The sequence below is a fragment of the Pseudoliparis swirei genome, chromosome 14 (genome assembly GCF_029220125.1).
Source record: "Pseudoliparis swirei isolate HS2019 ecotype Mariana Trench chromosome 14, NWPU_hadal_v1, whole genome shotgun sequence".
NCBI classification, from domain to species: Eukaryota; Metazoa; Chordata; class Actinopteri; order Perciformes; family Liparidae; genus Pseudoliparis; species Pseudoliparis swirei.
In genome coordinates, this window is record NC_079401.1 from 8,768,677 (window position 1) to 8,784,346 (window position 15,670).

The window sequence follows — 15,670 nt, forward strand, 5'->3', positions numbered from 1 at the left end:
CAAAGTGATGAAGACGAAGAGTGGCAACTGGCGAATATTTTAATGATCGGTTGGACTGCAGATTATTTTCTAGATTAATCATTTCTTCTAGTTAGTGTCAGAAAATATGATGGATGGATGAATTGCGTATTAAAAAAAGAAAAAAGTAGGAAATCTCTATAATAAACGGCAAAAAAATGTGTAATATATAAATATATATCTTTATTCCAGACTCATGGGTCCATAAAACAAACACAAAAACAATATATAAAATACCTAAATGTAAATATTAGTTGATTGTGAAAATTGTCACAGGTTATTTTTCCTTGCAGTTCCAAAGCGGAACTAGCAGCTTGAAGATGATGATGAAGAACGTTACCGACGATGACGATGTGACAAGCGTGCAAACTAAAGTCAAATTTAAAGTAAAGTTGCGCAACACACGACCAAACAATCTGTCCCCTTTTTTTTTTTACTTCAAAACACGATATTTTCATTCTGTGAAGATGTGGACAGGAAGTCCCAGCTGGCGGAACGAAGCACCAGGACTCGATTAGCGGGACAATTTGAGAGATGAAGCTCGTGAAGAGAGCCATCCGTCATAATAATCCCATCATGCATCAGGGGGGAAGATGGAGGCGCGCGTGAAGGAGCGGGAACACACGCGCTCATCGATTCACACGAAGGCCCAAAAAAAAAGATTAATTTTCATGTTTTTCTTTGTTTTAATGGAGCTGATCGAGGTTTCTGTTCATGCTGCTGAGGATTCACAGTACGGCAGCTATGTGAATCCAGACGGGGCGGCGCTCTAATTTATGAGTTCATCAATCTGCTCCGGCTAGAACAGCCGGAGAGGCATCGCCGGCGGCGCCTTATCTTTATGAACAGCGTTAGGACTAAATAATTCATAAAAGCTCTTTCTTACACCTGGATGCCCCTTTGAGGAACGTCTGGTTCTCAGCCGGGAAGAAACAGAACCGCTCCCTCGGCGAATAACCAGCGGTTTGTTGTTGTTGTCGTCTAATGGCGGGTGTTGGAAGGAAACTCTTCCATTGAGAGCAGGACTTTAGTCATCAGTAAATGGATTACATTTGGAAGGACTCTTCTTTTTTCTCATCAACCTACACACCTTCCTCTCACTCAACTTAAAGCACAGCGATACAAGGTATTTGATCCTATTTTGAATATCATGTTGATTTGAATCTATTTAACTCCATACACACTTTAAACTTGAACTCAAACTATTTGGTAAAACATCTACGACAAGCTACGCCCTCATTGGTTATCCAGGAGGGGAAAGAGTCATACGAGAGCATCTCAGATCTCCTGGACACGGACCGCTTAGCGTCCAACCTGGAGGCCGAAGCCTGGCGATTGGAGGTAAACCTTGATTCTCCGCTGCCTTCGCTATCACGACACGAAAACAGATGTGTGATGACGTCTCTGCCTGCTGCTGCCAGCATCCTATAAAAACCTTGTGATTGGACCATCGCCTGTGGGAGGCGGGGCCTGTGTGAGAGCGAGGCGTAAAGTCAAGAGTGTGTTTGAGCAGGCGAGAGAGCGATGGTGAAGGTAACTGCAGTTTGACTCTGGACTTAAGGTGGATCACAAAGCTGGAGAACATTCTCAACGTTGGCATTTGGACTCATGGCACACAGGTAACACATGAAAGGTACGTGTGTGATCCAGTAGAGCACTTCCATCGAGCTGAAGCACTTCCATCCGCCCACCAGGATACAATCACAGTGCAAACGAGATTGCTTATAGCACGTTTGTGTGTGTGATCAATAAGTGCTTGGATCTACAGCAGCAGGTAATCAGAGTGATTTATCTGCAAGATAAACAATCAAAGGCATATTGATCAGCTCTGTAAAATACCCTCACACACACACAACCTAGCTCGGTTATACTGATGTGATGGGTAGCTTGTAGGTAACCGTGTGTCTGTGTATGTATGCGTCCAGAGAAGTCATCAGCTGCGGGAGGGAACACACACACACATGTGTGTTATGAAATATTAATCTCAAATCATCAGGCATTGCTGTGCCGAAGCAGACTCAGAAGCTCTTCGATAAGACAGTTCTAAACATCAACATTTCATCAACATGTTGAAATGAACAGCCCAGAAATAAAAACTGACAACGTGGGTCTTACGTTTTAAACCCTATAAGCCCGTCTCCAAAACAAAAGAGCGTCCCTCAGACTCCATACGCTGTGCTGATGCCAGCCTCCTCCTGGCCTCCTCCTGGCCTCCTCCTGGCCTCCTCCTGGCCTCCTCCCAGCTCCCGACCCTCGCTGTGGGTAATAAAGAGCGGTGCGAAAGAGGAACACAGAGCTCCCATTAGCGTGGACTTAACGCGTCTTGCTTCCCACACTATAGTCGTCGAGAAAGAGAAAAGAAGGAGAGAAAGAAAGTCAAAGAAATGGAGGGGAAGGGCGGTGATGGTTGAGCAGCAGCTATTCTTTCTTCTTTAGTTGCCGGGGCGATTAGGAAACAGACTTCACAGACATGCTTGGAGCTCATCCTCTATTGATTTTTTGCCTCCTCCTCCTCGTCTCCCATGCGCCTTCATCTCATTTTTCTCACTCTGCCATAACTTGTTTTTTCTTCCCTGGCACATTTTCTTCATCCGATTCTTGTTTTCACGCCTCGCTACCTCTTCCTCTTCGCAGTAATCATCTCTCCTTCCCCTTGAGGTGCGGTCTCTCTTAATGCTACTCTCCCTCTGATCCCCCTCTTTCTCTCATTCACTTTATCCATCCATCTCTCCACCCCTAGTTATCTATTGTTCATGAACCTGGTTCAGAGGAAAACGGAATAAAGATGCATCTGCCGCTTCAAGAGCTTCCCTTTGCCTACGTGTGTGTGTGTGTGTGTGTGTGTGTGTGTGTTTTGACTGCTTAGAGTAGAAAACACAGTTTGAACAATATTAATAAAGACGCTCAGACAATTTGGTACCAAGTTGAATAGTTAGGGAACTTTTTACACATAAAGCCCGTTAGTCACACCAATAGTATATAATAATTAAACAGTATGCTAAATGATTTATACCGAGGTGAATAAAGAAGAGGGGCTAATTGTGCATTTATTGAGACGATAAATACCAGTTTTAGTTGTTTATCTCCGACGTCTGGACAGATGTTGAGGTGTCCGGCTCTCTGGAGAATTTTCACAAGCAAAACCATAATATTTACTTTGGGGCCGATGGAGCTAAATGAAACCCGCCACGAAGAGATTACAAGTCCCCAATGAAATATATTTTTTAAGGCCCTGCTGACGCAAACTACAATGCAGAGCTCGGCCTTCAGCCAGAGTCGAGCAATACCACAAAATACTGTCAACACCGAGACTAGAAGTACCAAAATATCATATATTCATGTGCACGTTTTATAAACTCCTGTAGTTACAGAGATATATATATATATTTTGTTTTTTGAATTGGGTGTTTCATACACTTGGGGGTAGTTTACGTCATGAATATGCATCTTATTGTATCAACGTACACGTTTCGTATGAACAAGTTCAAAACATTTTTTATTCATGATCGTAGAAGCAAAGAACATGAAATAATTTAGTAAGTAGAATTCACCGCTCAATATGTTCACGCCGGCCGGACTCGAGGCCGCTTCCGTCGCCTGACGAGAACACGAGAATATAACAAAAAATAAGGATGATGTCATCACGGGCACTCACGAGTCAGACTCCTTTCAAGTCGCACGTTCGCTCAGCATCACGCCATCTGCCGACGCGGCGGGCCCAGACGGACTTTGATCATCGCGATGAGAAGCTGCATCCCTGGATTAAGCAGACTTGGGAGTGTAATGGACACACTTGGCAGGATCTCATGTATTTGTTTTAAAGTTTCAAGATTGTTTTTGTGCAATAATCGCGGCTTGGTCCTCTCTCTCTGCGACAACCTGACGACATGATGAGATGTTCCGGGTTCCACAGGCCAGTCCTCGATGTTCCGCCCGCCTCCCCAGTCCCTCTTTCACACCGGTGTCTCTCCCTGGTGTTCTGCGCTCCAGTCCACCCTTGTGAACGCTTTTGGCCGTCTGGGCGTCCCTTGGGGGGGGGGTCAGTTTCTTTCTTTAGTTTTAGCCAATTAAATACATTCGTCCAGCTGTCGGCAGGTTTATTCCGTTTCCTTTTCTTCCTGAGAATCCCTAAAAAGGGTGTATTGTCGTGTCCTCTCTTGAGTCAGTTTGAAACGGCTTCAGAAAGGAGCGCCGATCATTCTGCATTTGATCAAAGTGAATCATCAATCGGCTCTTCAGAGGCTGAAAAGAGCCGCCATTCGTCAGTGAGCTTCGGTGATGGCATAAATAAGCCAACCTTTGAAATAACTGAATAGAATCTGATTTGGTAGTGCGGGACGAATCTAGTCCTCTTCAACCGATAGTCATGTTGTTAAAGTGATATAATATATATATATGCATAATCACATTTTCATAAGAGATAAAACCTCACATTGAAGGTGCGAGACTACAAGCCTCATGACAACGTCACATTCAGGCCTTCGAGCAGCTCGTGTGCCTACATTTGTAATCTGGGCCACATTTCCCAGAATGCCTTTGGGAACGTTTAGCCACGCCCATTTCGATGCTGTATAAATACTCTATGGGATTCGGACGTGAAACAAATTGCGTTAAATTCTCCCAGTGGGTTCTGAAGAAGTAACGTTTACCAGTTGCTTGTGTGGCGAGGCCTTCAGGGAGCGAGGGAATCAACAGCTCCACCTGGGGATTTACACCCCGAGAAAAAAAAAGTTTAACAACCCAATAATATAGTTTGAGAGCAGCGAAGGACACCGATGTGTTACTGATATTTGGCCAGAGACGTGTTTAGTTTTAACGAACCAGAAGTTTATTACAGGAAAATAATCCCAAAACAAAACATTTAAAAAGCCCAAACATGCAGAACTATTTTAACAACGGCCAAACCGTGAAAAGCAGAAGTGAAAACAAGCAGAATGGAGACAGAAAAACAGCAGCAGGTGAACCCACACATGAATAAACAGAGATTAAATGGTAACTCTAATATCTATAAATACAAAGAGTGTGACTACTTACCACCTCACATATGGAGTAGTCAGATGTCATGTCTTTAACTCACCAGGAGCCACCGCAGGGCGAGGACAGGTGACAACAGGTGCCTTTTATATGCTGGCGCTGATTGGGGGCGGAGCCAGTCTGAGGGCTGCGTTCAAACCCCTCCCCTCTCTGAGGAGCGTTAACCACGACACTTGTTTCACTTTCTTTCCTCATATTTCACATATCTTGCAGCGATGAGATCCATGTAGAAATACTTAACGGCGATCGGGCGCCGACCCGATGTCCTAAACTTCAGGTCGAAACATTTAGTCGTGATTATAAACGTGTTGCCGACTGCCAACTCCGCCTTCTGGTGCGGCGATGACTCGGTGAGGACAGATGGCGGCGAGAGGCCATTTCTATCACACTCAGTTGCTTAATTTGAGTTTTCTCTGGATCTCGCCCTCCATTCACATCGTGGGTTTCTTTCATTATCTCTATGATCCTCTTTTAGCCCCCTTACTGACTAACACCTAGACACGCTATTGTATTTCTTACCTGCTTGATTTGTTTTCCCCTCTGCAGTCAGTGTAATCATTTTATTTGAGTCAAATAATAAAAAATAATTATAAAACTATGAATCATTCACTGTTTCCACACCACGTTAACGAGCTCATATGACACTCTGCTGTTTTCAAATGGCGCCACGACTTTCGATTTGGCAGGCGGCACTTGAGTTGTTGTTGGCTGAGGAGGAGAGGTGTGTGTGTGTGTGGGGGGGGGGGCTAGTGACATAACGGTGCCCGCCTCCCTCTCCTGGAACTCCCATGATGCCTCTCGGTTTCTCGTAAACACACGGACACTATAAATAGCTCTCTCTCTCTTTCGTTCTACCTGCCCACACACACACCAACACACTCGTGGATTAATGTATGCGGTGACACATGCATGCACACACACATGAACACAGGTATAGCCACACACGCGTACATGCTCTCCTCCCTCCCCCCCCCCCCCTCCGATGCCCCTCCATCCTCTCTCTCTCCCTCCATCTCCTCTTGGCAGCACTGCTCCTTCTCCTCCTTATCATATGCTCTGTGGCAGATGGTGGATATGATAATAAACAGTCTGAGCGGTAAGCAAATGAAAAATCCTCATCTCTCTCACACACACACACACATTCATATGCTTGTTCAACCCCAGAGACAAAAAAGAAATCTGAGTTTCTTGGAGAGACAAGAAATCCTATAAGGTAAAAATTGGAGATATACTATTATTCCATAATCACAGAACTGCAGCAGAATAATGCATCCTCCCTTCTTTCCCCTGTTTCCTTTGTCCCCTCCTTTCCTCCATGTCTCCTGATGTGCTCCTCCTCCTCGACTCTAATAAAAGGCCCGATATGTTTTGGCCCTGTGATGATGTAATAGCTCAACCTAAACAAGTAGATCTGGCTGAATTAAGGAAAGAACGCACATGTGTATTTGTTTACATTTTCTTTAATACGGAAATGCCAAAAATGTAAAAATATTTCCTTATTCTTCATTAATCTGTATATTGCATATATTTGGGTTTTGGTTTATATCCCTGTCTAGGTTTTGGGTATTTTATAGACCCTTGAATCTTTAATTGAGTGAAACGCATCAGCAGGTTAAAATATTTATTCGATGCAGAAATAAAAGTTTTTAAAATATATTGATAGCAGAGGGCTGAATCTCAATGTCCTCCATTGAAAATATGCGGTAGCAGAGTTTCCATTAAAAGCCACCTGATGGATCCTCAAACGGCCTCCGTCTACATTAATGAGGCCATCTTTCATAATTAAGGCCCCAAAAAAAAAGAAGCGCCTCGTCGCCTCACATCTTTTTTCTCGTTGTCAAATTTTAATGAAGCTCTTTGCACCGTCTGGAAAGAAAGATGATTTTTTTTTTTTTTTATTGCTCCCGTGGACATATTAGAAGTGGTTTTGGTTGAACAGACTCGTCACTAAATTTTCACATCTCTACCCAGTCCTAGTATCCTTGCTTCCTCTCCTCATAATAATTCCGCCATTCTCTTACTGCAACATCCCCCCACCGTCCTTTCGCTGTATGGCTATATTTTATAATTACAGCTAAAATAATGACTTTTTTTGTTTTCTTGTGTCAATCCCAAGGTGTGATGAGACCCTTATTCCAAATATTGTTCAAATACAGATCCCAACATTACATGTTTATATGTGCCGCTTTTCTCTCTTTTATGTGGTAATTAAATAAATTCACTACTTCCAGCTTCTCACTTGTTAATCTTTTTTGATTTGAAGACGTATAAATAAATAATGGAGCAAAACTTTGATGGAGACGACTTGATTTATGCTGACTAGACAGATTAGGCTCTGCATTTGGGTGAATTACATTAAAAAATAATGACCTTCTTAACCCTTGTGTTGCCTTCGGGTCATTTTGACCCGATTCAATATTTAACCCTCGTGTCGCCTTCGGGTCAATTTGACCCGATTCAATATTTAATGTCGGTGTTCTTTCGGGAGTCAACAAACAAACATAAAGTACCTCATACTTAAACTTGGAAAACAATATTAATTCTAATAATTTTCTGGAGATTTTAATAGCTGGGGTCATATTGACCTCAAGGGTAAAATATGTTAGTAAATATAAAGGTAACAGGAGGGTTAAACATTGAAACGGGTCATATTGACCCGAAGGCGACAGGAGGGTGTAATATTTAATCGGGTCAAATTGACCCGAAGGCAACACAAGGGTTTAGATGATAACCCTTATTTGACATTTTCGGACTATAAGTCCAGAATGCAATATGTCTGCAGGATCTTCTTGAACATATTTCTTGGCAAAAAAAATGAATAAATGTGCACGTTAAGTCCCCAAATGAGCCGTGACTTCAACTCTCCAGAGCAGCAACAGCTTCGATTCTCCACATGGAGCCGCGGAGTTTCACTTCCTGTCACATGATCCGTTGATATCAAGAAAATGACCCTCAAATCTGATTTCATCTGGGCTCAAGTGGCCATTAAATCCGGTGTTCTCTCCCCCGGCGGCCTCTAACCGAGTTTGCCGGCCTGCAACCAGGAACTCGGAGGGTTTTCCCAAAACCTTTAACCCTTAAAGCTATTTATTTACCCGACAGCTGCAAACAGAATACACAGCTTTGATTCACTGTCTTTAATTGTCCTGATATTTCAACTAACTGACCCTTTGCAGAATGTGTGTGTGTGTGTCAATATTTCTCTTTCAACAATCGCTGTTGCAGATGTTTTCCGCCATGTACTCTGCCTCACAGGTTGAAAGTGCTACAGTTGGCTGCTTCTTGGTCTTCCAGGAAATCATAGGACCGTTCTCACTCAGACTAACACAATAACCAGTTGTACTGCGTCGGTCAGTTGCATCACCTGCCCAATCTGCAAACAACCTCAGCCCATCACATCTTCTGTAGCACAACTTTTTGTCATCTGTGCCCTTCAAGTATTTCAGTACATGCTTAACAGTTGTCCACTGCTCTTCTGTCGGCTCACTGAAATGCTGTGACAGTTTGCTTACAACAAAACTCAGATCAGGTGCAAGAGGTTAGGTAGATCAGGCTACCCACTGCCTCTCTGTATTTTCTGGGGTCACCTCGCTTCTCATCATCAGTGTAATGCAGTTTTGGTTCACAAGGTGTCGACCTGGGTTTAAAATCCTGCATATCAAACCTGTCAAGCAGCTTGTCAACATAGCTCTGCTGTGACATGGTCACACATCCATTACACTGGTTAAAAGTGATGCCAAGAAAGTTGTTCAGTCTGACCAAATCTTTCATTTGGAATTTCACAGCAAGCATCTCTTTTACTGCTTTTAAAGCTCCCTCATCACTGGCTGCAATAACCAGGTCATCAACCCAGATCAGTATGATCAGCTCGTCATGTTCCGTTTCTCTCGTATAAACACAGTGATCGGCTGGGTTCTGTACAAACATGTTTTCACATAGATAGTCGTGCAACATTTTGTTCCAGTTTCGACCCGATTGTTTAAGCCCATATAGTGATTTCTCTAGTCTACACACCATCTTCTCATTTGTCTGAGATTGTACATCTTAACCCTCTGGCCGTTCCATGTAAATCTCACAATCAATTGGTGCATGCAAGTAGGCAGTTTTAACATCCATCTGATGTCGGATCAGATCCTCCTGGGCAGCTTTCTGCATCAACACTCTCACACTAGTCAGGTCGGCAGTAGGAGAAAACGTTTCTCCATAGTCTACACCCATCTGTTGACTGTATCCCTTGGCTACATAGCGGGCCTTGTACTTGTCAGATCCATCAACATTGGTTTTGATCGTATACACCCATCTACCCCCCACTGCTTTCTTACCCTCTGGTAAGGTGGTCAGAGTAAATGTGTTATCCCTCAGTGCCTTCATCTCCTCATCCATTGCATCGACCCACTCTCTTGAGTTGGATGAAGTCACAGCATCTCTGAATGTCTGAGGTACATTACAAACCATCCTGTAGCAATAATCAATATTGATCTGAGCCTGATCACTCTCTATCCCACAGAAGTCTGGCCGCCTCCTCTGTCTAGCAGGGTATCTCTGTGGAGACTGGGATTCTGGCTTGACCTCACCTGTCTGTAGGCCTATCTGACTTGGACCTGGCCTAGCCTCTGGGATGTCATTCTGCTCGGGTTTGTCAGGGTCAGATCTGGTTGTCCTAGACTGGACACCACTGTCATCGTCGGACAAGTCATCAGTCTGATGTCCCTCAACACAGGACATGAACCTCACCAGTCTGTGCTTCATCACCTTCCTGCTGTCAGGGTAGTAGACCACATAGGCTGGACTGTTCCTGTCATAACCAATGAAGATGCCTTTGTCAGACCTCGACTCTAGCTTCTTCCTGTCCTGCCTGGAGGCATAACACACAGTACCAAACTTCTGCATCCTGGAGACATTAGGTCTCCTTCCTGTCAGCATAAAGTAAGGCGTCTCTCTGGTGCGGTTGTTGAAACATCTATTCCTCACCACTGCAGCAGTCTGGACCGCATACGGCCATAGCTCCTTGGCTAACTGGCTCTCCAAGAGCATACATCTAGCCATGTCAAAAAGGGTTCTCCAGTTACGCTCGGCAGTGCCATTCTGGTGTGGCGAGTATGGTGCTGATGTTTCAAGTCTGATTCTGTTTCTACGCAGTAGGGCTTGTTAACCCTGCCCTGTGAACTCTGTACCATCGTCAGACCTGATACACTTCACTTTCCCATAGGGGGCCGTGTCAGCTAGAAACCTCTGTAGCTTCTACAGTGTCACTGTTGTGTTTTAGACCGTACACAAACACTGCACTTGAGGAGTCATCAGTAAAGGAAACTGCATACCTATACCCCTCCTTGGACTCTGGGTCAATGGGGCCTGCCAAGTCAGTGTGAACCAGCTCCAAGGCTGATTTGGCCCTCACATCAGGCTTCCTGTTCCTGCTCTGCGTGAACTTGCCCTGAGTACACACTTCACATATCATGGATCTTGACACTTTACCACTGATTGACATTCCATCCACTACATTCTCCAACTTCATGACATAATCAAAATTACAGTGCCCCAAAATCTCGTGCCACGTCTGAATATCATGACGGCTCATACATTGATCGTCACATTCACGGTTTACTGGCACAGGAGGCAAATAGAACAGTCTGTTGTGCTCATGAACGGGGAAGCACGTACCGTCTCTGTACTGCAGGACGTCTCTTCCTTCCTTGAAGATCACCGTTGCACGTGAACTCGTACGTTCGCTCATGGTGCTGGCACTCCAATCCGTGAGACGGGCATTCAAACGTGCATACGAACAAATGTCTCTCCGTGGCGACTCACGCCGGATATCTCTGCGCACAAACGTCAAACGCGTCTGGGCCCATAACCTGTGAAGCAGAGCTTGACCGCATGTATCGACTCAACATATATAAACTTGGGAGGACAAAAACACTGGATGCAAGTTTGTAAGAATGGTACTCAAGCGCTTTATTATCTGCAGGTGCATCAGCTTATATAGACCGTGGTCACATGACACACACACCTGAAATGTATAAACAATAATTGGGAGCACAATCAGTCTCAATTAACAGAGACGCGTTTGTTCTGCGCGTTCTGCTTCGATGCTTTTCAACGCTCCTCTTCTGCTCCTGGCTCTGAGTCGGGTCCAATAACGACCACATTGTTCTGGTGCCACCAGCATCACTGGCATCTACACACACACACACACACACACACACACACACACACACACACACACACACACACACACACACACATACACACAGGTCTGCAGCAAAGAGCAGGCTAAAAATGTGTGTGTGTGTTTGAGAGGGACCTAGTTTGCACGTGTGTTGCTGTCTATCTGTGCCCGGTTGAATGTGTGTGTGTGTGTGTGTGTGTGTGTGTGTGTGTGTGTGTGTGTGTGGGAGAAGCAGAGAAAGAGTTGGCCGAGGCAGTGGAAAAAGTGCGAGCCAGAGACGATGCCGCTGGCAGAGCGCAGGAGGACAAACTACTTCCTGAAACTTCTCTTCAACACTTTGACTAAACACTCTGCACCTTGTTGCTCTCGCTCTCTCTCTCTCTCTCTCTCTCTCTCTGTCTCCCATTGGCGCTGGACTTTCGGTTTTTTAATTAACTCGTTGTGGTTCATTGGTACTCTGAAGTAGACCACTTTCATCATTAGAGAGATTTCTTTTCACGCCGCTGCAGCTCCCGTTTACTCCTCCTGGTTCACTCATCCGTGAAGGTTCATGAGAAGGTTCAGCTTGTGAGTGTCGCACGTTGAGAGAAGAGAGAAGACGGCTGCAGCTGGCCAAGAAATAAGTTCTGCCTGAGGCCTTTGAGACGGAGAGAGAGAGAAAAGGGGGGGGGAGAGGGTAGGGAGAGAAGAGGGGGGAGAGATAGGGAGGTAGGGAGGGAGAGAGACAAGGGGGGGAGAGATAGGAGAGAGAGAGGTAAAGAGAGGGAGGGGGAGAGAGAGGGAGAGAGAGGAAGAGAGAGGAGAGAGAGAGGGAGAGAGAGATAAGGGTAGAGAGAGAGAAGGGAGAGAGAGAGAGAAGGGGAGAGAGAGAGAGAAGGGGGAGAGAGAGGGAGAGAGAGAGAGAAGGGGGAGAGAGAAGGGGAGAGAGAGAGAGAGAAGGGGAGAGAGAGGGGGAGGGGGGAAAGAGAGAGAGAGAAGGGGGAGAGAGAGGGAGAGAGAGAGAGAAGGGGGAGAGAGGGGAGAGAGAGGGAGAGAGAGAGAAGGGGAGGGAGGGAAAGAGAGAGAGAGAGAGAGAGGGAGGGAGAGAGGATGGAAAGAGGGAACGTATTTCCGCAACTCGGGTTAGCCCTCAAGAGACTGAACCACAGAGAACCCCATCCCCTCTGAAACACACACACACACACACACACACACACACACACTGGCATACAAACAGTGACACAGGGACAAGTGGCTGCTTCTCGTGGACACGTGTTCTGGCTCATCGGGTCCTTCCCAGAGCCGGAGGGCCCGCACCGGTCCAACAAGCTCGTAAAGGTCTATTGTATCGTCCTCCGTCTCTTTGACTCGTTGGCGCCTCGTCTCCAGCAGGTTCTCACCCGACACCAGGAGCTCCTCTCCGAAGGTCATTTAAAAACAAGGAAACGGAGGTTTCTTCTTCTTCTTCTTCATATGAAACTGGTGCCTGAAGCGGGAGCTAACTACTTCGCAGTTCATGGCTTTATCAATCTTTATAAGCCCTCAAATTCAATACATGAGCCGAGGACATCCGTAAACTCAAAGCAGGCTGCAGATGACGATAAACAGGCCCCGCTGGAAATGTGATTATCCTCACAGCCGTCTCTCTAACCTCTCGGCTTCATCCAGAGGACACGCTGTCGTTGTGTTCGCGGAGGGAAGGCGTTCCCAGATAACTCCGATAGGTTTGACGTGTTACGTTTGTCTTCACGGTGACGTGTGTTCACAAGGAGCTGCTGAGCGTCTCTCCGTGTGGCATCGCGCCTTTATAAGGAGAGGAGACCGACGCAGGGCACTGAGATGATGAACACCGTCTGGAGACAGGGCCGAGCCGGCTGCTTCAAGTAGGGGGACCAGACGTCCTCTTTTCCCCGGACATGTCCTCTTTTTGAGACCTAAAAAATGCGTCCGGCAGGGATTCCTAAAACGTCCGGGATTTTGCTTCGTCGGATATTTGTGTTTCTCTGGGTCTTTCACAAACTAGTTATTACGCCCTTACAAGTTTTGGAAATGGTATCTCCCTTACGTTCCACCTTCTTGCGTGAGCTCTGACTGTAGAGAGAACAGTCATTGGTCGACTGATCTCAGTGTTGCCAGATACACGATAATTATCCTCCAAATACGACCATTTTGAGCCTTTGGTACGATACTTCATCATTTCCAATCTGGCAACACTGAGCACCTTGCCGCCTCCACTAGTTGCATTGTTTACAGCACATGACATCTTTTTTATTTGTTATCATTATTGCTTCCATATATGGACAAGTGTGGTGACACGTAATGTAACATAATTCACCTTTAGGAATAGTGTTGCCACGCGGACTGATTAAGTGGTAACACAGGGGGAGGCAGGTCATTCCTGCTAACTCGCTATGCTAGGCAGTTGTGTTGTTAAGGTTCTCTGCCTGTATGGATATTTAAGATTGGAATTCGATCCTGAATACTCCGCCTCCGACTCCGTATCTCCGGTACTACAGTGGTGACCCTGACGTTTCTAGGAAAGTTTCCAGAAACTTAGTGAACATGGCAGAGCGTGATGTTTATGTAAAGTTGCCGGAGTTTTGGGAGCATGCGGCGGAGGCATGGTTTGCCCACGTGAGGCACACTTCCGCCGTCAGGTCCGTGACGGGACGCAAAATACTACCTAGTGGTAAAGTTCCACATCGTCCAGGTTGGTGGGATTCATCGCTGCTCCCCGCTGGGGCAGGGCGATTAAAGAGCTCCTCCTTAAGACATTTAGCTTATCTGCTAAGGAGAGGCCCGCCAGATTCTTGACATTCAGAGCCTGGGGGACAGCAGACCGTCTCATCTCATGGAGAAAATGCTGAATCTGCTCGGGGGGGAAGATCCCCAGATATTGTTCATGGAGGTTTTCCGTCCAGACGGCGCTGGCCAACACGGCCATCACAGACCCCGCGCCTTGGCTGAGGAGGCGGACCGCTTTCCTGGCTCCACGACAGCCAGAAGCGGAGGCGTTAGCTGTGACGCCGCGCCCGCTTACAGGCAGGACGATGGCGGCGAGGCGCCTATGTCTAATCAGCGTGGAGACACCGGACAGTGCTTTTACCACGGGACAAAGGCAAAGAAGTGCATCGCCCATGCAGCTACAAACCTCCGGAAACGGAGGGCCCACGCCAGTAGTGGCCGTGAGCGCACGGGCAGGCTCCTTTATCAACGACAGCATTTAAGACCCTTTTTCTGTGTGACACGGGCGCCCAGCGGAGTGTAGTTCCTGCGCCGAGGGAAGACGCCGCCGAGAGCATGGTCCGCGGTTGACGACGGCTAATGGCGCCGCCTATGTGTTTGTGCATCGGGGGTCAGCGTTTCAGCTGGGAGTTTGTGACAGCGGACATTTCTTTTCCCCTGCTTGGGGCAGATTTTTTTTGTGCCCATGGACTGTTAGTGGACGTTAAAAATAAACGCTTGGTTGACGCCTTGTCGTTTTCCTCCCTGGTGTGCACACTGGCAGCGCAGCGGACTGTCGAGCTCGCTGTCAGGGTCAGACATTTTCTTAAACTTTTGGCTGAGTTTCCAGACCTGTCCCACCTTTTCTGCACTCACTACCAAGCATGGCGTGGAGCACCACGTCACGACGGAGGGTCCTCCTGTCTACGCCAGGGCCCGGCGGTTGAACCCTTCTAAGCTGGCTGTGGCGAGGGCGGAGTTTTCGACTATGGAGCGCCTGGGCATCGTCCGCCGCTCCGACAGCCGCGGATTCCGCCCGCAAGGGACTATCGTCGGCTCAACGACGCCACTCGCCGACCGCTATCCGTGCCGCACATACAAGACTTTTCGCGCATCTGGCCGGGCAGGTGTTTTCCAAAGTGGACCTGGTGCGTGGATACCACCAGGTGCCCATGCACCCTCTAGACATTCCCAAGACGGCGGTGATTACGCCTTTTGGGCTTTTTGAGTTCCTGCGGATGCCTTTTGGGCTCAAAAACGCCGCTCAGACATTCCAGCGCCTGATGGATTCTGTGCTACGGGACCTGCCGTTCGTGTTTGTGTACCTGGACGACATACTGCCGCCAGCGCTTCAGTGGAAGAGCACCTGTCCCACCTCCGTGCCCTTTTCACGCGGCTCAGCGATCATGGATTAATCATTAATCCTGCAAAGTGCCAGTTCGGGCTGTCTGCCATTGACTTCCTCGGACACCGCGTCACAGACGGCGGGGCGACGCCCCTGCCGGCGAAGGTGGAGACTGTCGCGGCTTTCCTCGCCCGCTCACAGTCCGGTCGCTACGGGAGTTCCTGGGGATGGTGACTTTCTATCACCGTTTATCGCCCGAGCTGCCCACATCATGCGGCCGCTGTATGAGGCTTTGAAGGCAAGACCCCGTCCAGGCGATCGACTGGACGGTGGAAACGGAGGGGCTTTACTGAGGTCAAGGCAGCGGCGCAGGCGGCTTTGTTGGCACACCCATCACCCAC